The 22,295-nt window shown below is 36.5% G+C and overlaps 1 protein-coding gene across 3 annotated transcripts in view; it reads right to left on the bottom strand.

The window, feature by feature from the left end:
• The window catches only part of LOC110452089, a 79,851-nt gene extending 62,879 nt beyond the window's left edge, over positions 1-16,972 (bottom strand). Inside the window, exons 1-2 of one of the 3 annotated variants that reach the window (XM_021500380.1) lie at positions 16,868-16,972; positions 15,738-15,917 (exon numbers count right to left, since the gene is read on the bottom strand). The gene's annotated coding sequence lies outside the window, so the exon portion shown is untranslated. The other 2 variants (XM_021500379.1, XM_021500381.1) reach the window with 2 other exon arrangements.
• Between the last annotated feature and the right edge of the window lie 5,323 nt (positions 16,973-22,295).

Genomic DNA, 22,295 nt, shown 5'->3' with positions numbered 1-22,295 from the left:
TGTGACAAGTATCATAACAAGCTAGATAAATATTGAAGTAAGCTACATGTACAAGAGTATCAAGCAATCTAGACAAGTATAAAATCATGCCAGATAAAGTATACATACATTTGGACCTTATACAAATGTGACAGTAAAAAGAGTTGTGTACTAAGGATCAAACCAGTGACCCCCTGCTTCCTATATAGCTAGTGTACCGCGTTACTGATTCTACTAAAGGGAAATTCCCTCTAGCGCAAAGCTAAAAGGCAAACGTGAACATATGTACAATTAAGATAGTCCATTTTAAATGTTTTCACCCGCAAACATGTCCACAACCCAATTTTTAACTCTGTCACCCAAAGGAGGACTACAGACACCATTTGTAACAGGACAGAGAGTAGTGTGCTTCCACTGGCATGGGGATCAGACCAGCGAATCACAGCTTTCTATTCAGCAGCTCTACTCGTTGAGTAGCTAAAAGGAAATTCCCTCTAGTGCAAAGCTTGAAGGCGACCATGATCAAAAAGATCTGAGTTACACATTTCTATGTTTAAGTAAGAGTTTTACTCCAACGCTTGCATGGTACTGTAGCTCACTTACAAAGTAACATTCCTGGTATGACTTGAAGCAATCTCATCTATAAAGGTCACTGAATCTGACTTCAAGTATCATAAAGTACGAAAAAAACTAAATTTTAGACTTATTCAAAAATGCAACTGGTCTGTCTTAGTTCTAAACTGTAAAAAAACTGAATAATTAGTGCATGAAATTTTGTGAGAAAAAAGTCAAAAATAATACATAAAATGTATCATATACACCAATGATTAGGCATTTTGACAGAAACCATTATACTTAACCAGGTCATGCTAGGTCACGGGTAGTTAAAAGCTATAGTTAACAGGAATTATAGATTGCTACATAGATAGCCCGTCTGTGTATGACCAGGAAAAATTATACACCAACACTTGTAAGTGACTAAGCTGAAAGTTTTCTGAAACTATACCCTGAATATACAGGTAGTTAATTTCTCAGGCGGAGTACAGGATGGTTTCCATGGAAACAACTTTCAAAGTTTTTTTTTTTGTCTATCGTGATATGATACTTGTTTTTTTGACTCCTGGGAGCTCATGCTATTCCTTAATCTTATTTGTTGCAAATTTAATTTATCTTGTATAATGCTTAACATTTTTATCTTTGATTTCATTACCGTAGCAACTGATTCCAAAAAAAAATCATATTTGTGTCAATGAATATCGTGGCTAAGGGAAGGATACCCCAAACAGACATTCCTATAGAAGCTTATACCATCAAACTTGTACTGAGAGACACCAATGTGAAATCAGACAGGTGGTCTCTTGAAACAGGTGGCCTCTTTATACACATTCAGGTTATAATGATTTCACTACAAGTAGGAATATTAAATGTGGTCTCTTAACACAGGTGGTCATTTAATACAGGTTCAGGTCTCAATGAAATCACTACATTGGGGAACATTAAAAGTGGTCTCTTAACACAGGTGGTCTCTTTATACAGGTTCAATTCACAATAAAATCACTACAATAGGGAACATAAAACTGGTCTCTTAATACAGGTGGTCTCTTTATACAGGTGGTCACATGAGAAAGTTTGACTGTAGTTTGTTGATCTCTAGATCTGTAAACATTGAAGTCATCACGCAGACAGATCGCTCTTCTGTGTTATGATTCTTCACCAAATACTTCTTCGTATAAAATTATTGATTCGTAAGAAAAAAGGTTCATTCACGATAACCATATAAAAACTCAGTATCTAGTGCTAAAAGCGATCCACGACCATTTTGACATTAGTTATTATCAGAGAACTTTTAGATGATCGGACAAACCGCAATCAGCAGGGTCGAATGATTGGTCAATATCTGTAAATATAAATCTGGTACATTACGATCCTAACCTGAGTCGCAAGGTTCGGAGGGTGATAATGAAAATCAATGTGAGTGACTCTATATAACGGCTAACAAATCAATACATTCCTTCCAAACATCTTGCCAAGAAATATCGAACTGAACATTCTTAATGCTGAGAGATATTGAACTGAACCTTTTTAATCACCTAGAGGCAGAGAAATAATGTCTTTAGGAAGTCGTGAATCAGTATGCAAATTTTACATACCTGTATAATATTATATTTATAGCTCAAGAAAACTGTAAATATGCTAGAGAAGATAAGCATGCTAATAAATAAATGATGAAACCCAGGCCTTTAAAATAACACTAAATGTATGACTTTAATATAAATATTTTTTTAATCATTTTCAAAACTTCATTAAAATATTTTTTGGGAAAATCTTGAATGAGATAACTTTCAACTAATTAAAATTAGATCTTCCCATCGCTCCAATTTACTGATACGTCGCATCAAACTTAATTAGATTGGAAGTCTTTATTGTGGGCATTTGCTCATGTGTTATTTTGTCAATGACCTTCTTTGCAGATGTTAGAATTTGAAATCCTCTACCAACAAAACAGATTGCTAGTATTTAATGTTGCCTCCTTATCATTATAAATAATGTATGGATTTTACTTGACAAGAAAATGTGAAGAAAGAATATAGATGAATCTTGTTGTTACTGTACATTTTGCTTAATATCACTTCTCATGTGTGAGAGGAAAGCATGATATTAACTGGAACATGACATAAAGAGAAAGTATGATATTAACTGGAGCATGACATAAAGAGAAAGCATGATATTAACTGGAGCATGACATAATGACAAAACATGCTTTTCTGACCATTTCAGATGTCAAAACCCAGAAATGATCATATTTAAATGTCCAAGTGATATGGTTTTACAAAGAAGATCATTTAGTAAAATTATTTGTACCTGACACTGCTTATTTTTGTTAACAGTGAAATAAATGTCTTGTATTTGTTTATTTCATTGAAACATGCAACTAAAACACTTGCTAAATTCTGTAGTACTCTACGATCATATGAATTAAATTAAAGTACCCTGCTATATTTCTGATGTATTTACACATAAAATCGACCCTACTCTGCCATTCCACAGAAGGGGCAGTTCCAGGTAGTCCCAAACAGTCTAGAAAGTGAATCCCCAATCAAACGATCATTAAACCACAATTTCTCCATACCTTGTCCAAACTGTTTAACATTGTAAAGTATAGGCGGGCCGGTGGGTCGGCGGGCAATGGAGAGGGGAGGTACACGTTACAAAGGACACAATTACAGAGCTCTCCTCTAGACAGGGGACACATCCTCAAGTGGACTCTGGTATCAAATTCTGAATAAACTAAATCCGGACATTGATGGTAGTACGACAACTCTTTGTTATTTTGACACCTAGAAATGTTGCCTTTATTCAATCACTTTGCTATTTTGACACGTTGTAATCGATACCAATTTCCAGCTTCTCACCTCGGACAAAGCTACTCAGAAATGCGATCCTGAGCCGTTAAAAATGTACCCCATAGGTACTGGGCTTTACACATTAATCTTATATGCTTGCTCAATCAACCATTTTGATTTTGTTTTAATTACCAACAGCAAACCAACAAGGACCAAGTGAGCTGCAGCGTAATGTGGGTTCGAAAGACTTTTTGGAATTGGAAACAATTTAGAATTCTGCATTACAGATTTACATTTAAACCTATAGCATTTAAAACACAATTCTCAAGTTTAAAAATAAAATAAAATCTGCAATGTAGTTTTTCAACTAGCAGGGTAAACACTTACGGCTTTTAAAAACAATCTGAGAGTTTGAAACAATTTTGAGCTCTGCAAATTAGATTTAACCATAACACCTATATGGCTCTGAAAAACTTTCTGGAGTTGAAAACTATTTTCATTCTTGTACTTTAGACTTGCCCATACACAATTGCAAGCATCAAAGAAAAACCTTTTAGTTTTGAAAAGAATTCTCATTTCTTCACTGTAGATTTAAACTATACACCTACAGGATATAAAAACCTTTTGAAGTTGAAAACAATTTAAAACCTTAATCTGTTGATCGTATTTAACATACCTAACTTTCAAAGATTAGAAACCTCTAGAAATAGCCAAAACAGAGGTAAACACAGGAAGCCCTGTCCGAGGAAACCGACCCAGGGAAATAGACCTGTTCATAGTGAAGCTAGCCAGGTTCATCTCCACAGGGCAAACATCTTCTGATAAAGATTGAATTTCTGATCCTCGTATGAAATTCCATGTTGTGTGACCTTAAAACCATTTAGAGAATACATATCTGATGGTAATCGTGATCTATGGTGTAACCAGGCACACGTTACGTAAACAAAAGTGTTCTTGTTACACTTAACATTAAATCGTGACATCGAACATTCCTGTTTATAGAGTAATGAACTATTATTACCGTATTTATCCACGAATAAACCCCCATCCCTAGTGAAAAAGATATTGACCATATATAAGGAGGGGCTTAACTGCGAGATTCCCACCATTCACAAATGTCCGCCATCTTGGCCTAACGTACTAGTCATTGAAACACTTATGGTTGTGCTACAAGAATCTTTTCATAATCCGCCATCTTGGATATACCACTGTCTTGATCTGTGACCACACTACATATCATGTACTTATAGTTAATCATGTTTTAAAAATAACATACCAACATCCAGTTAGTTAACTTGCTTATGTTCAGAGACAAAAATTAACATAACCATTTTTAAAGAGATAGTTAAAATGAGGGAAGGGGCTTAATTGCAAGCACCCACCCTGTTCTAACGACATTTGTCAAAAATGTGAGGGTGCTTATATTTAACTGGGGTGTTATTTGCGTTCAAATACGGTAGGTAGGTATAAGCTAGGGGAAAACAGATTATAAAAAACAAAAACATCGCTGAGATGTACGCGTATATTTTTTTTATATCACTCATACAGAATTAGCTTTCCTCACAAACAATTTCTACACATATCTTAAGCTTTGGTGTTAATTTTGAGGACACTTTTGAGGAAAATAAGTTGATAAAATCAAATATTGGAGAAAATGCTTTCTTCAAAATGTTCAGCTCAAAATTGTACCTTTTGTACCAAAACTGCATTTGTCATTTTGGTATTCTAATTTCTTTGTTTTCCTAATTCCTTGAACTCATGATCGTATTACATTTTTCCATCAATAGTTGTCTCCCCTGATCTCAATGACTGTATCCCCTGTCATTACATTAGCAATCAGAATCCCCACCCAGAGTTCTTGTTCCTTACCCTCATTTTCACCTCCGTTAACGACTTAATCAATACTAGAATCCTATTAAAGCTGTAATTTGACCTTTGGAAGTATATTCTAACATATCCTGGATTATAATTAGATAAAAATTAACATATTGTGATAGACAAAACGATGAAAAAAGGTCAATTTGCATATGTCTAACCCTTTCACCACTGTAGACCATAATGGACTCATCCATAGCAATTCATAGAAGAGTCTACTAAAGTTACATAGGGGTAAAAGGGTTAAGTTAGCTTTCTGCTAAAAAGAATAATCTTTTACTCTGGGGAAATTACAGCTTTCAAGTGTGCTGTTAAAAGCTGAACTGTGACCGCAATCAAAAGATGGAGTGATTAATCACGATTTGTTGTTCATTAACGGACGTTGGGACCCAAGTCATGATGGGAATCGTGAAACCATAATCATGTCACCGATGTATTAGGACTCTAGTCATAACATATCTGCCGTCATTATTTCTACAGATCAGAACAAAAGTGGGTCAGCGACAGATAAAAAAAAATCAATGTAATCTCTCATTAGCTATAGACCTCTTGTTCAAACTGTTGTGGTCAGCAAAATTCTTAATGAGTTGTTAGGAGCAAAAATGTTGGCGTTATATCAGATATATCAAGTCAACAAGAAAGAGTAAAGGTTAGACAACTCCAGTTTAATGTTATAGAAACCAATTAATTATTTAATTAAATTTCAGAATGAATACAATAGCATTTTCTTCAAAATAGCAGGGGTGAAAGATTGTAAAAAATCTTTGTGCAAGGTTGAGTCCGGGATGGGGGTGGGAGTGTTGTCAGCGACAATTGTCAAGTCTTTTTTCTGGATCAATGATCACAAATAGTTCCAGTTTAAGATGTCTGAACTAGAACTGTAAGCCAAAGGCTAACTAATACCCAACGCTGATATATAAACCAGAACTGTACGCTAAAGGCTTACTAAGGCAAAGCATTGCAAAGCAATACACAGTCTCCCACAAGTAATGATTTCTTTAATGACTGAGCTGTACACTTATTTAAGTATACTGGTCACTGACATATTTCCTGTACTCCCTCCCCATGCCAAAACATACTTACATACAAAATCTTGTTAGCCCAGATGAACCAGTTTTGCTAAAACTGGCCTATTAGTTAAGGAAAAGATGTCAGGACAAAGATTTTTAACAAAGGGCCATAACTCCTTAAAAGGGTTGAAAAAATACTAGCCTGAAAGCTTCAGTATAGACAGGAATCTGGATTACACAATTAGGACAGGTGACACTCACTCAGTACTGCATCATGGAATTACATTTTAGAGTTAATATACATTTTTTTAAATCAGGGGAGACAATCAAAATGTGCCAAAACATTGCTGATACCATCTTTTTCTTTTGTATTGCTATAGTTGATTAAGAGCATTACTTAACTCAGTCTTAATGTTTGTTGTTTTTGTATTATATATCTGTAGTAGCTTTTTCCCATAGATCTATACGTATATTTCACAAAGTAAATAAACTCATTACAGACATCAATCAAAACCCATCCCATCCCAATCCTTCATTTACTTTTAGGAAGTGCATTTAAAGTACTAAATTGGCCTATCTGGATGAAAGCAAAATAGTTTTTATATGATATTTTTTATGACAAAAACATTTCTGGTAAAATACAATTTTTTGTTCACACAATTAAATATGGGGCTAACGTAGACAATTATCTGTTACCTGGAATGATATGTTGCCTGTGATAAGCTCATGCAGAGAAACAGATATAGTTGGGACACAATAATCAAATCAGCATAGCTTCCAGTTAAAGTGGCTGAAATGTGCATTGGCTTGATTCCGGAGACATTTGCAATGCAAAAGACAGTCTGCCGGAACACACTGGTAAATTGACCAAAATGGTGGCTGGATCAATGTGACTTGATTGTCTGATTTAGATGTAGCTCGATTAGCGGGCTTGATTGTAGTCTGTAGAGATATCTGTAGAAACACAGCATTTGATCCATTCCAACCTTTATCCCAGAAGGCTTAGGGGTTTCTTCTTTATTGGTACAACCCCTTAATGTAAAATCTTCCTTATCATTATCAAAAAGGGGCGGGCTTATCAGTGGGCATGGGCTTGTCAGAGGTTCAATGTACATTTAGTGTCATTTACAACATTCTACCTTTTTACTGGATAATCTATTTTTCTGCCTTCTACAGGAAGAAAGAAATATACTTAGAATGAAAACTTCTGAATTTATCTGTTTATAAAAAAACATCACGTACATTTCTTTGACCTTTAGATAAATGAAAAGACATGTACTTTACAAGTTTGAAAGATTTGTCTGTTTAAGAAAACATCTTTTTTTTCACTGGTCATTTACAGAAATGAAAGAATGTGTACTTTTAATATTGAGTGTTTTAAGTAAATAAATGAATGAACGTTTTTTCTTCAGCTTTTCAAAGGAACAATAAATAACACATGAACTTACACTGGAATCTTTAATAATTTGTGCTTCCATGTACTATTATAATGATACTTGCGGGTACAACACAAAGACAGGTATGTACATTACAACATATAAATCAGTCGGAGTATTAAGGCCCGGTGTTGAGGAGTGTGACTAAATGAGGTTGTTACCTATCTATCACAAAGTGGCTACAGTATGCTCTATCGGGTATCTGGGTAATCTCCTGTGGGAAACAACACGTCTCCGAGGTTACAGGCAAGTACCTCGAACATTCCTGTTCACCTAATTACCAAGTGAACTCGGTATCAACTTCAATTTTAGATAAGATAAGAATGTGACAAAAGCTTTTATGATTTTTTTTTATGTTTGTAATGTTATAGTCTTGCCAAGTCTCTCTACTTTTAACTCTCAATTTTTCACCCAAATATCTCAAAATAGAATATTCAATACCGTATTTTTATTGCATAGAACAGTTTAAATTCATGGCACTTTATGGCATTATTTTGCCAAATGATGGAGATCAAGGGAGACAATCTAAATTAATTAAAGAGAGTAAACAGGTAAAATTGTGATCAGGGGAAGCAATCCGGTGAATTAAAATCAGGGGAGACAATCATTGATTTCAAGGGAGACAATTCAGAGAGAGTTCAGGAGAATTGACAAAGATGAAAAATGAAATTAGGGGCAGGTAATAAGTACATATAATTGGCTGTTAGATAAATGAATGGACCTGAGAATCCTAAAAACTTGTGTAATAAAATGTGTCATTTTCTCCTAAGAGGGGAAAAACAATACGTTAGGATTTATTGGAAATCTCATTGTGGAATTTCTCAGTTTTGTTCATATCTAATGTTATTTATCTGTAGACAGGCAAATCTAATGAGAAAATGTCTCATTGTTTTGTTGAAAAATTACTATAAAATCACTGTTTTTGCCAGATGCAGTACTGTTTAAGTTGTATTTTTCCAATAGGAAAAATCAAAATGTATGTTTCAATAAAAAGTACGAGATATTTTGTTAACGGTTATATAGCGAGTTAATCACTCTACTGGTAAATCGATACAGCATTAATTGTTACCTGTACAGATATTATCATACAGGTAATAACACTGTTTCCCAGACTTACCTGTGTTTATTAATGTATATTCACTGACAATGATAATAGAACTATTAATCTAAATACATACAGCAACTTATTGATTTTCTTTTCGGCACTACACTAATGTATACAGATAGCCAGGTATTCCTAACGAGTCAACATAATGGCCCGTAAGGTTATACAGGTGTGTACAAATACCTGCCAACGGCAGGCAAAACAGCTAGCGATGATAAGTCTTCTCAACATTCACCATGCTCAGTAAACTATAACCCCAATTAATACAATATTAATAATCTACTGTCTATTTATTCTCAAGTCCATAGTTATTTTTACAAAAGGGCACACACTCACAGTGGGTAAATATAATATCACTTTTGCAGAAAACAGGGCCGTGAGGCACAGTTAGCCTTCCTTGGTGAATGAACTCTACATTTACTAGGACACAGGGCCGTGAGACACAGTTAGCCTTCCTTGGAGTATGAACTCTACATTTACTAGGACACAGGGCTGTGAGGCACACTTAGCCTTCCTTGGTGAATGAACTCTACATTTAGTATGACACAGGGCCGTGAGGCACAGTTAGCCTTCCTTGGTGAATGAACTCTACATTTATTTGTCTATCAATCCTGGTGGCGCACTAGTCCTCTTGGACGCAGGGATAATTGTACAGTTTGTCTAACTTTGTAGCTCAAATCTCCTTTCCCTTGGACACACGGCCATGTCATACAATTTGTCTGTCTTTGTGGGTGAAATTAACAGTCCTCTTTAGACACTGGGTTGCTTGGTACAGTCGGACAACCATGGTGTTGAAATCTTGGGCCCCCTTTAAAAATTAATCATAGCCTAGTTTGTGTATACACAAGTCCAAAAAATTTGACATTGTTCTGAATTGATTCAATATCTTGTTCGCTAAGACAATGGAGGTTGGAGTATATATGACCAGAGGTTTGGTAAATAAAATATTATAAATGTATCGGCAGTGTTACTGAAGGTGATAACAAGAATTCTTGGAAAGAAGACAAAAGATCGGGACAATTTACATTACACACATCACATCTTAGTGACCTTGAACTTGATCTTAAAGGTATGAAGCTGAAAGTGGAATGTGACACATGATCTATAAGGTAATCTGATATAGATGTATTTCAGCAAACACTTTTTTAAACATTTGTCCCCACAATGAGAATTTATTGGAATGAACATACAACACTATATCATAACACGATACTTTCCTGCGTGACACATCAACCCTATTTCATTACCATATCAAGCTAGATGTAAACTGAACAAAGATGTTGAATCAGTCAGTTTTCAGATAAAGTATTGACAGATAAAAAAAATCAAACCAATGAACACATTTGCTAAAGCAGTTGCATGCACGTCCAGTAGATATATTAGATTTATCTTTGCGATGTATCAATTTAGAAAATTAATGCTAAATAATTTGCCATCAACCCTTCTGGCCCCTGCCGTTCCCCTCTTCCAGGCCCCACTCCCACACAATACTAAATCGTCTAATTTACATATAGGTACTACAGACTCAAACCCTGCTGATGTAGCAAACGTTGAGTCAGTTTTACCTGTATAAATAATTCACACAGTTATGTCTATGTAACAAATGATTGCTCCATGCATAGCATACTCCAATGGTTTTGTTGCATTTTTCATGAATTTTTTTTAAAAACATGGCTCTTTTGAACTCATTCACCCCTGAAGACACATTTAAACTCTTCCAATTCAAAGGTTGGAAAATTTCATTATACAATTTCAGGGGTAAATGAGTTAAAGAACAAACATTCATGGACTAGAGCACAACTTTTACAGAAATGTACTGTATATATATATATGTATCAGCAAAAAGCCTAGGTTTGTTGATGAGCCCACATTCTTATTAAACATTTTAAACTACAAGTAAATCCTGCTAGGAGCAACCTCTAAGATGGAAATGGAGTCTGATAAAATTGAAACTCTAGATGGATTCTTTATGATCAGCTAACCAATCTGTTCTACTCTTTCCTCTTTATTTCACAGACTTTTCTTCTTTAAGACACATAACTGACACAGTTCAGACAGAGATTTCATTGAAACATATAGTTCAGACAGAGATTTCATTGAAACATACAGTTCAGATAGGGATTTCATTGAAACATACAGTCCAGATAGAGATTTCAACAAAACAAAGTCCAGATAGGGATTTCATTGAAGCATACAGTCAAGATAGGGATTTCATTGAAACATACAGTCCAGATAGAGATTCCATTGAAACATACAGTTCAGATAGAGATTTCATTGAAACATACAGTTCAGACAGAGATTTCATTGAAGCATACAGTCAAGATAGGGATTTCATTGAAACATACAGTCCAGATAGAGATTTCATTGAAACATACAGTTCAGATAGAGATTTCATTGAAACATACAGTTCAGACAGAGATTTCATTGAAGCATACAGTCCAGATAGGGATTTCATTGAAACATACAGTCCAGATAGAGATTTCATTGAAACATACAGTTCAGATAGAGATTTCATTGAAACATACAGTTCAGACAGAGATTTCATTGAAGCATACAGTCCAGATAGGGATTTCATTGAAACATACAGTCCAGATAGAGATTTCATTGAAACATACAGTTCAGATAGAGATTTCATTGAAACATACAGTTCAGACAGAGATTTCATTGAAGCATACAGTCCAGATAGGGATTTCATTGAAACATACAGTCCAGATAGAGATTTCATTGAAACATACAGTTCAGATAGAGATTTCATTGAAACATACAGTTCAGACAGAGATTTCATTGAAGCATACAGTCCAGATAGGGATTTCATTGAAACATACAGTCCAGATAGAGATTTCATTGAAACATACAGTTCAGATAGAGATTTCATTGAAACATACAGTTCAGACAGAGATTTCATTGAAGCATACAGTCCAGATAGGGATTTCATTGAAACATACAGTCCAGATAGAGATTTCATTGAAACATACAGTTCAGATAGAGATTTCATTGAAACATACAGTTCAGACAGAGATTTCATTGAAACATACAGTCCAGATAGGGATTTCATTGAAACATAGTCCAGATAGAGATTCCATTGAAACATACAGTCCAGATAGGGATTTCATTGAAACATACAGTCCCGATATAGATTCCATTGAAACATACAGTTCAGATAGAGATTTCATTGAAACATACAGTCCAGATAGGGATTTCATTGAAACATAGTCCAGATAGAGATTCCATTGAAACATAGTCCAGATAGAGATTTCATTGAAACATACAGTTCAGATAGGGATTTCATTGAAACATAGTCCAGATAGAGATTTCATTGAAACATACAGTTCAGATAGGGATTTCATTGAAACATACAGTTCAGATAGAGATTTCATTGAAACATACAGTCCAGATAGGGATTTCATTGAAACATAGTCCAGATAGAGATTCCATTGAAACATAGTCCAGATAGAGATTTCATTGAAACATACAGTTCAGATAGGGATTTCATTGAAACATAGTCCAGATAGAGATTTCATTGAAACATACAGTTCAGATAGGGATTTCATTGAAACATACAGTTCAGACAGAGATTTCATTGAAACATACAGTCCAGATAGGGATTTCATTGAAACATAGTCCAGATAGAGATTCCATTGAAACATACAGTTCAGATAGGGATTTCATTGAAACATACAGTCCAGATAGAGATTCCATTGAAACATACAGTCCAGATAGGGATTTCATTGAAACATACAGTCCAGATAGAGATTCCATTGAAACATAGTCCAGATAGAGATTTCAACAAAACAAAGTCCAGACAGAGATTTCATTGAAACATACAGTCCAAATAGGAATTTCAACGAAACAATGTCAAGATAGGGATTTCAACGAAACAAAGTCAAGATATTGATTTCATTGAACAAGGATATCCACATGATATGAAGTTCAGAGAGATATTTCCATATAAACTCTAGACATACATTCTTCCAAACAATCTAACTGACTATTTGGGGCCGCGGTGGCCAACTGGTTAAGGCGTCTAACATTCTGCTACCATTAGCCCTTCACCACTGGGTCCCGAGTTTGAGGCCTACGTGGGGCAGTAGCCAGGTACTGACCANCTTACTTTTTTCTCAATCCCCATCCCTTTCCTGACCTCTCCCTTGCCCCTTTCTCAGTCCCCATCCCTCCCCTGCCTCTTCCTTGCCCCTTTTTTAATCCCACATCCCTCCCCTGCCTCTCCCTTACTTCTTTCTCAATCCCCATCCCTTCCCTGACCCCTCCTATGCCCCTTTCTCAATCCCCCATCCCTCCCCTGCCTTTCCCTTACTTCTTTCTCAATCCTCATCCCTGACCTCTCCTATGCCCCTTTCTCAATCCCCCATCCCTCCCCTGCCTCTCCCTTACTTCTTTCTCAATCCCCATCCCTTCCCTGACCCCTCCTATGCCCCTTTCTCAATCCCCCATCCCTCCCCTGCCTTTCCCTTACTTCTTTCTCAATCCTCATCCCTGACCTCTCCTATGCCCCTTTCTCAATCCCCCATCCCTCCCCTGCCTCTCCCTTACTTCTTTCTCAATCCCCATCCCTTCCCTGACCCCTCCTATGCCCCTTTCTCAATCCCCCATCCCTCCCCTGCCTTTCCCTTACTTCTTTCTCAATCCTCATCCCTGACCTCTCCTATGCCCCTTTCTCAATCCCCCATCCCTCCCCTGCCTCTCCCTTACTTCTTTCTCAATCCCCATCCCTTCCCTGACCCCTCCTATGCCCCTTTCTCAATCCCCCATCCCTCCCCTGCCTTTCCCTTACTTCTTTCTCAATCCTCATCCCTGACCTCTCCTATGCCCCTTTCTCAATCCCCCATCCCTCCCCTGCCTCTCCCTTACTTTTTTCTCAATCCCCATCCCTTCCCTGACCCCTCCTATGCCCCTTTCTCAATCCCCCATCCCTCTTCTGCCTCTCCCTTACATTTTTCTCAATCCCCAGCCCTTCCATGGCCCTCTCCCTTGCCCCTTTCTCAATCTCCATCTCTTCCTTGCCCTCTCCCTTCTCAATCCACCATCCCTAGCCTACTCCAATCCCCTCTTTTGCCCTTATTGCCAATCCCCCATGAACAATTTCAGAAACTCCACAGAGTGGTGGGAAAGTTTTCTACACAGAAATAAATGGATGCCATGCTGGTTTGGTTACTGAATCAAAGAAATAAATTTAGCTTAATGAAATATTTGTTGTATCTACCGAACACATTTTATAAATCACTTTATCCCCTCAAAATTTAACTACAAATCATTTCACTAACATCAGAGCTGTGATACTACATCTTTAACCCTTTCACCTCTAGGTAACTTTAGTAGACTCTAACATGCATTGATCTGGATGAGTCCATTATGGTCTACAGTGGTGAAAGGGTTAACTGAACAAACAAGCCATCCCCTGATGACTTCACAGTGAAGTATAGTGTTAAAGTTTTGGGAGACACTTGAATTTTCAAAATCATCCATTTTCTTCATATTAAATATAAGTTCATCATCATTTCTTGTTTAAATTTTTATATCTTTACATACTTGAAATATATATGGCAGGAAAGAAAACCAAATTCCTATTTGACCCAACATTTGACTTTAGAATCTGAAGGGGGTTTCTTTGCCATTTCTCTGGAAAGGAGAATCCAATGATCACACTAAGATTCTGACTTGGGAAAATCTGAACTTAGTGCCAAGGACCCATATATGTGACAAATTCTAATGGAAATGTATGTGCTTTAAAAGAAAATAATAGGTAACCCTTCACAATGTCAATACTGGAGCATTCCTCTGGTCTACTGATGGAATACATCAACAATTTGATAAAATTTGTCCCATTAGGGACTGATTATAAACCTTTGATCCATACACACAGTCGAGACCGTTTTATATGTCTTATCTCCATATATATATGGGGGATTCCTGTATCGGCAGAACTAGAACTAACTGATTTATATACATAGTCTTAGATTACCTGTAACAAACGATGTTCAGTAATTAGCCCACCCTCTTGTTGTGTTAACATGTCCTCTGTAGATATAAGTCACTTGATACTGACTTGTTTAAAAGTACAATATATATTTCACACGGGTGAACCATCAAGTCATGCAGTTACTGAACTTTAGTATTTTTTACAGTTTCACTACAACCAGGAAAACTGAAAAAGTAGATGCACAGCTGAAGTGTCACCTTATAAAGAGGCTGAATATCATACAGAGTGGTCAAATTCACAAATATATTAAGACCAGTACGAATTTCCTTTTTCAGGAACAATACACCTCTGGGCCTATCACAGGTAAAATAAGGCATGGTAACATACACAGCCTCCATTGAACCCACGCAAACCTGACTACTAACTTACATCTTGCCAAGAAGGAAGTCAGCCGTAGATATCACCTCTGTCCCGTAACCTGTTGTGCAATGGCAGACTGCATTGCAGATTTGTGTTGCAACAAGACATATGTCTGTATTCTGCTGCAGCTTACGGCTGCAACCTCATGAGTGCATGCAATCAGAAATTGCATTCCAGATCAAAAGGTCAAATATCAGAATGTCGGTTACAAGATCTCATTATGAGGTATATGTATATAGTGACTTGTGATAATTAAGCCAATCAGGGTTTTATCTGAGGAGAAGGGAGAAATTGGGATATCAGCTTTATGGAAAAACAGTTTCATTTCAAGAAATATCCATAAATTGTAAAATCTGCTCAGCAAGAGTCGTTAGCTTATTATGGAGAACGTTCTACTGTTATACAGTGTGTATGTAAATACAAATAAATATCCCTTCATTAACTCTTTCACCCCTATGTAACTGTAGTAGACTCTACCTATGGATGAGTCAATTATGGTCTACAGTGGTGAAAGGGTTAACATGCAAAATTTATAATTTCAAAAGCATGAAACATTTAATCCTGTATTTGGCACTTAAACAATCATACATTATAATTTTATTATGTCAAAATCGAATTAATATGACTCACCTGTAAGTCTTGCACCTGTCCTTTTACACCTGTATTTTCCTGACGAGTTTGTGTCCACACAGGTAATTCATAACAGATCCCAAGAGTATATTGATTTTGAAGACGAATATCACTGGGTTATGATTAAACCGTTCCAGGTGTATACTTCCACAACACTCAACAGTGGCCACAATATCTCACCTGGAATCAATCAATAAAACGTGTCTACAAAATACCCGACACATGTATATTCATTAAACATAAATACGATATTCAGAAAAGCAAACATTGAGATTAGTTTTCAGTCACTTTGAATCAATGCTTTTTGTAGACGTTTATATTTAATTCACTGAATGTCTGACTGCATGTGTTTAAATACGAGTTATTTCAAGTATTACCTGGAGAAAATCTATAAATACCAAGAATAGCCAAACACCAAAAGCCCCATGCAATGCCCAGCAGGTTAATTGACAAATGACCGGTATAATTTAAATTTTGCGTGGTTACTGGTCAAATCAATAATGTGAGGTTCAATATATATAACAGTGGTCTGTAATGTGACCTGTCAATTGTGTATCATTTGACAAATTTTCACCTGAAAAAAAAAAATCAATTAGCACCACCACATGATATAGTACGTCCGACTACACACGCAATGGTTCCGACGCTAAAAATCCATTCGTGGTCACTAATTTGTAAGTAGCAGTCTACTAGCTGGTCACTGGAGAAAATTTCACACAGCATCACGGCAGCAAAACTACATTAGATATAGGATGACCACAGCATCCTGATTATAATGAGTCTGGCCACAGCATGCACCTGTAGGCATTACCTGTGGTGTTTACACATGAGCCCATTAGCCATACCGTTCTGTATTGTCCAGGTGTGTCCACTATCACAGATAATCTGATACAGGACGAATGTAGTAGAAACACAGGTAAATATAAAAGACTTACAGAAAATCCACTGTTATATCTCAGGTATTTTCCAGGTACACACATATATAACTGGTGAATTACTATATAGTTTTAAAGCTTATCTCGACTCGTTAGCGTCCAGGTAGCACAGGGCTACCGATACTCAGGTACACACCTGAACACTTCGTTGACAGGTAACACTCTGATCCTATAATGTCTATCTACCCTACTTACACCCGAGTACCCAGCGAAATGTTCGGATACGCTTCAGCTGGTTTTGTCCATTTCTCCAAGCAGACCCAAATTGTCGCGTATGTAACAGCTTTGTTCCATGCTAAGAAGCCAATTACGATATTACAATGGTATCGGTCGTGGCTGGGAGAGGTCAGGCATCGGTTACACCTGAGTAGCTCCTTTGTTTGTATTTGCATATGAATATTGCATTGTTGAAATATATACACAGAATTAAAGCAATGTTATATATGTGGTATACACTATTGTTATTCTAGGGCAAAATATACCTGAGTCTGAACCGACACTGCTAATGTACGCAAAATTAACGAGACAATTTGTAGCTCAACACATAAAATAAAAAAATATTTGAAGCATTATCTGACTTTTTTAGGCTGCTTAAAGGGATATAAAGCTGATGGTGAGATGAAAGGCAAACCTGTATCTGTTTGACTACCTCAGTTATTTCCTTATATGACGTACACTGTACATACTGACACCTGTACAAACTGACACAGGCTCTGATAGAAGTGTATTTTACCTTTTTCCCACCCAACACTTAAATCTAATCTACAAGCCTCTGTATAGTGGCCTCGTGGCTGAATGTGTGTCCTCACTACTTTGGAGTCCAGGGTCATGGGTACGGTGTTTTTCTGTGACATCTTATCACAATTGTGATAGACTGTTCTACTTACTGGTATTGAGACAGTAATGTATCCAAATATACCACCTGTCTATGACTACAACATGTCAGTTACTAATTCCTGTCTATAACTATCACCTGTCTATAACTATCACCTGTCTATAACTACTACCTGTCTATAACTACTACCTGCCTATAACTACTACCTATCTATAACTACTACCTATCTATAACTACTACCTGTCTATAACCACTACCTGTCTATAACTACCACCTGTCTATAACTACTACCTGTCTATAACTACTACCTGTCTATAACTACTACCTATCTATAACTATTACCTGTCTATAACTGCTACCTGCCTATAACTACTACCTGTCTACAACGTATACCTGTCTATAACTACTACCGGTATATAACTACTATCTATCTAAACCTATCACCTGTCTATAACTACTGCCTGTCAATAACTACAACCTGTCTATAACTACTACCTGTCTGTAACTACTACCTGTATATTACTACTACCTGTCTATAACTACTACCTGTTTATAACTGCTACCTGTCTATAACTACTACCTGTCTATAACTGCTACCTGCCTATAACTTCTACCTGTCTACAACTTCTACCTGCCTATAACTACTACCTGCCTATAACTACTACCTGTCTACAGCGTATACCTGTCTATAACTACTACCTGTCTATAACTAGTATCTATCTAAACCTATCACCTGTCTATAACTACTGCCTGTCAATAACTACAACCTGTCTATAACTACTACCTGTATGTAACTACTACCTGTCTATAACTACTACCTGCATATAACTACTACCTGTCTACAACTTCTACCTGTCTATGGTATATAACTACTATCTATCTAAACCTATCCCCTGTCTATAACTACTACCTGTCTGTAACTACTACCTGTATATTACTACTACCTGTTTATAACTACTACCTGTCTATTACTACTACCTGTCTATAGCTGCTACCTGCCTATAACTACTACCTGTCTACAGCGTATACCTGTCTATAACTACTACCTGTCTCCAACGTATACCTGTTTATAACTACTACCTGTCTATAACTACTACCTGCATATAACTACTACCTGTCTACAACTTCTACCTGTCTATGGTATATAACTACTATCTATCTAAACCTATCTCCTGTCTATAACTACTGCCTGTCAATAACTACAACCTGTCTATAACTACTGCCTGTCTGTAACTACTACCTGTATATTACTACTACCTGTCTATAACTACTCCCTGTTTATAACTGCTACCTGTCTATAACTACTGCCTGTCTATAACTACAACCTGTCTATAACTACTACCTGTATGTAACTACTACCTGTCTATAACTACTACCTGTCTATAACTATTACCTGTCTATAACTACTACCTGTCTACAACGTATACCTGTTTATAACTACTACCTATCTATAACTACTACCTGTCTATAACTGCTACCTGCCTATAACTACTACCTGTCTACAACGTATACCTGTCTATAACTACTACCTGTCTATAACTACTATCTATCTAAACCTATCACCTGTCTATAACTACTACCTGTCTGTAACTACTACCTGTATATTACTACTACCTGTCTATAACTACTACCTGTTTATAACTACTACCTGTCTATTACTACTACCTGTCTATAACTGCTACCTGCCTATAACTACTACCTGTCTACAATGTATACCTGTCTATAACTACTACCTGTATATAACTACTATCTATCTAAACCTATCACCTGTCTATAACTACAACCTGTCAATAACTACTACCTGTCTATAACTACTACCTGTCTGTAACTACTACCCGTCTCTAACTACTATCTGTATATTACTACTACCTGTCTATAACTACTACCTGACTATAACTACTACCTGCCTTTAACTACTACCTGTCTATAACTACTACCTGTCTGTAACTACTATCTGTATATTACTACTACATTTCTATAACTACTACCTGTTTATAACTACTACCTGTCTATAACTACTACCTGTCTATAACTACCACCTATATATAACTACTACCTGTCTATAACTATCACCTGTCTGTAACTACTACCTGTATATTACTACTACCTGTTTATAACTACTACCTGTCTACAACTTCTACCTGTCTATAACTACTACCTGTCTACAACTTCTACCTGTCTATAACTACTACCTGTCTACAACTTTCACCTGTCTGTAACTACTACCTGTATATTACTACTACCTGTCTATAACTACTACCTATCTATAACTACTACCTGTCTATGATTACTACCTGTCTATAACTACTACCTGTCTATAACTACTACCAGTCTATCACTACTACCTGTCTATAACTATTACCTGTCTATAACTACGATCTTTCTATAACTACCACCTGTCTGTAACTACTACCTATCTATAACTACTACCTGTCTATAACTACTACCTATCTATAATTATCACCTGTCTATAACTCCCACCTGTCTGTTACTACTGCCTGTCTATAACTACTACCTGTCTATAACTACGATCTGTCTATAACTATACTACCTGTCTATTACTTCAAACTGTCTACAACTACCTACTAACTGTCTGTAACTATCACCTGTCTATATTTACATTTGCATGGCATTGTCACTATATAGCCTCTTTGAAAGCTGTGTCGTTGATGGGACTTTAAGTACCATGCATCACGAGACACAATTCAGAATTCTAAAGCGTATTAATAAAACACTGACCTGAACTACAATATCCAATATAAATCAACATGACGGTTGCTGAAATATGGCTGGGCATTGTGAGATTTGACAATGCCANGTCTGCAATATCGTACAAAATGCACATCGGTTGAAATCACCAATGCCGGCAATGGAAACAATTTTAACGCTCATGCAATTTAGCAGAAATATCGTCTGTTACACTGCACTGATCAACAGGGGTTCGTTACAAATGTCTGAAATACACATATTATATAGACCTACTGACACATATGTTACAGACCTACTGATATGAGTCACAGCACACATAAACATTTCAGACATTTGTAACGAACCTGTGCCCGGTCGCAAGATCACTCACTTTTAACGCTCTCAGTTTCACGCGTCTCGCATCCACCATTCCTCAGTTTCTGACGACATGTTAAATAACGAGGATTTTAAAGAATCTACCGACTGTTGTCAGGTTCCCATACAATCAACAAATACATTCACGCCTGGATTCTTCACTAAATGAGCAAAGAGAAAAGTTCGAATTAACTTCCAAAAATAACTCCCTCATTGAGGGCAAGGTCGGATTTACGGTGTCCATGCGCGAAATTTGTTCCGGGGGAAAATCGAAACAATTTAAAATCTAACTTTCAGCTCAGAGTTCTATTGATAAACTTAAATCAACCTATATACATATCATACGCAATTGTATTGATACTGAGTTGTGGAATAAATTTGAAGTGTTTGTTCAAATTTCAAAGTACTACTTTGTTTGCCAATCAGCATGCGACAATACGCTGTTCAAACTATTAAACGAAATTGTGTAATGTGGACTTTCGATAAGGCGGGCATTTGTAATTTTAAATATAAATTATAAGTTAAAAAAGAACATAAGAGGCAGAGAAAACGTAAATATAAGTATTGAACTGTTTGTGTATGTTATTTATGGTCTATTTGAATGACACAGCTTTGCAAGCAAACAATTCATAATGTTGTTTGCTTGCAAAGCTGTGTCATTCAAATAGATCATAAATACCATACACAAACAGTTCAATGCTTAAATAACTACCACCTGTCTATAAAGGTGACCTGTATATAAAGATCCCTTCATATCCCCCCTTAAGTGTTTATATACAGATCTTGTTATATACAAAAATACACACATGTATAGAACAGATGTCCACCATGATATTCTGGACCAACTTATAAGCCCAACCATCAAATTAAAATGACCAAATATAACATCAAAGAAATAAATCAACATTGAATGTAGTAAAATGTTTGACATTCAAAGCACTGTTGGTATTTATTTTCAATGGATGCCTCTTACCTTCCCCGGTCAATCAAATCCTCCGGTGTAGTTTATCTAACCCACCCATGTAACATCAAATTGATCAGGATTACTGTGTAAACTTTGACATAGAGCTACTTGAGGTAAAACACATTTAAATCATAGTCAAATACATATCAAAGAATAATAATTATACGGTGAAAACCGCCTTTTGTACATAAATATACCTTTATTATAGACATATCTTTAGCTTTCCAATACACAGTAGTCATTCTGTCAATGTTATTATGGAGGGTTTGAAATAAGTATCCATAAGTAGATGGCTACCAATACTTCTCAAACCCACCAACCCACAAACTTACTTGCCCAATCCACAACCCAAACATCACCCCCCCCCTAGAGTTTGGAGGGTTCTGGGCGTTACATTTCTCTTTCTCCTGTTACAAAATTGGTGAGCTTGCCAAACTTTGTTTCAAGCACTTGATAAATGTTCAGCAAGGAGATATCCGAATCTGAGTTGTAAATATTTGTGTCTTCAGGGGCAAAGACTAAGAAAAAAGAGGGTGGAATGTAGTGAAGCTAGGCTGGGTCGATAGTCAGCTACTAGGTAGCTCAATTAGAAGAGCGTCCGTCTAAAGTTCGGAGGGTCCTGCAGGCTCAATCCCAAGTCTGGCCGTTGCATTTCTCTTTCTCCTGTTACAGTTGCAATATGGGGGCAACTGATCAATTTTGGTCTTTTCGATGTCCTCCTGCTAGAAGACACCTAAGATAACCCCTCTATTCTGCAGGGG

The sequence above is a fragment of the Mizuhopecten yessoensis genome, unplaced genomic scaffold, assembly GCF_002113885.1.
Source record: "Mizuhopecten yessoensis strain PY_sf001 unplaced genomic scaffold, ASM211388v2 scaffold6383, whole genome shotgun sequence".
Lineage (NCBI taxonomy): Eukaryota > Metazoa > Mollusca > Bivalvia > Pectinida > Pectinidae > Mizuhopecten > Mizuhopecten yessoensis.
Note: the sequence above shows the minus strand (reverse complement) of the source record. Positions and strands in the feature narration are given on the sequence as shown.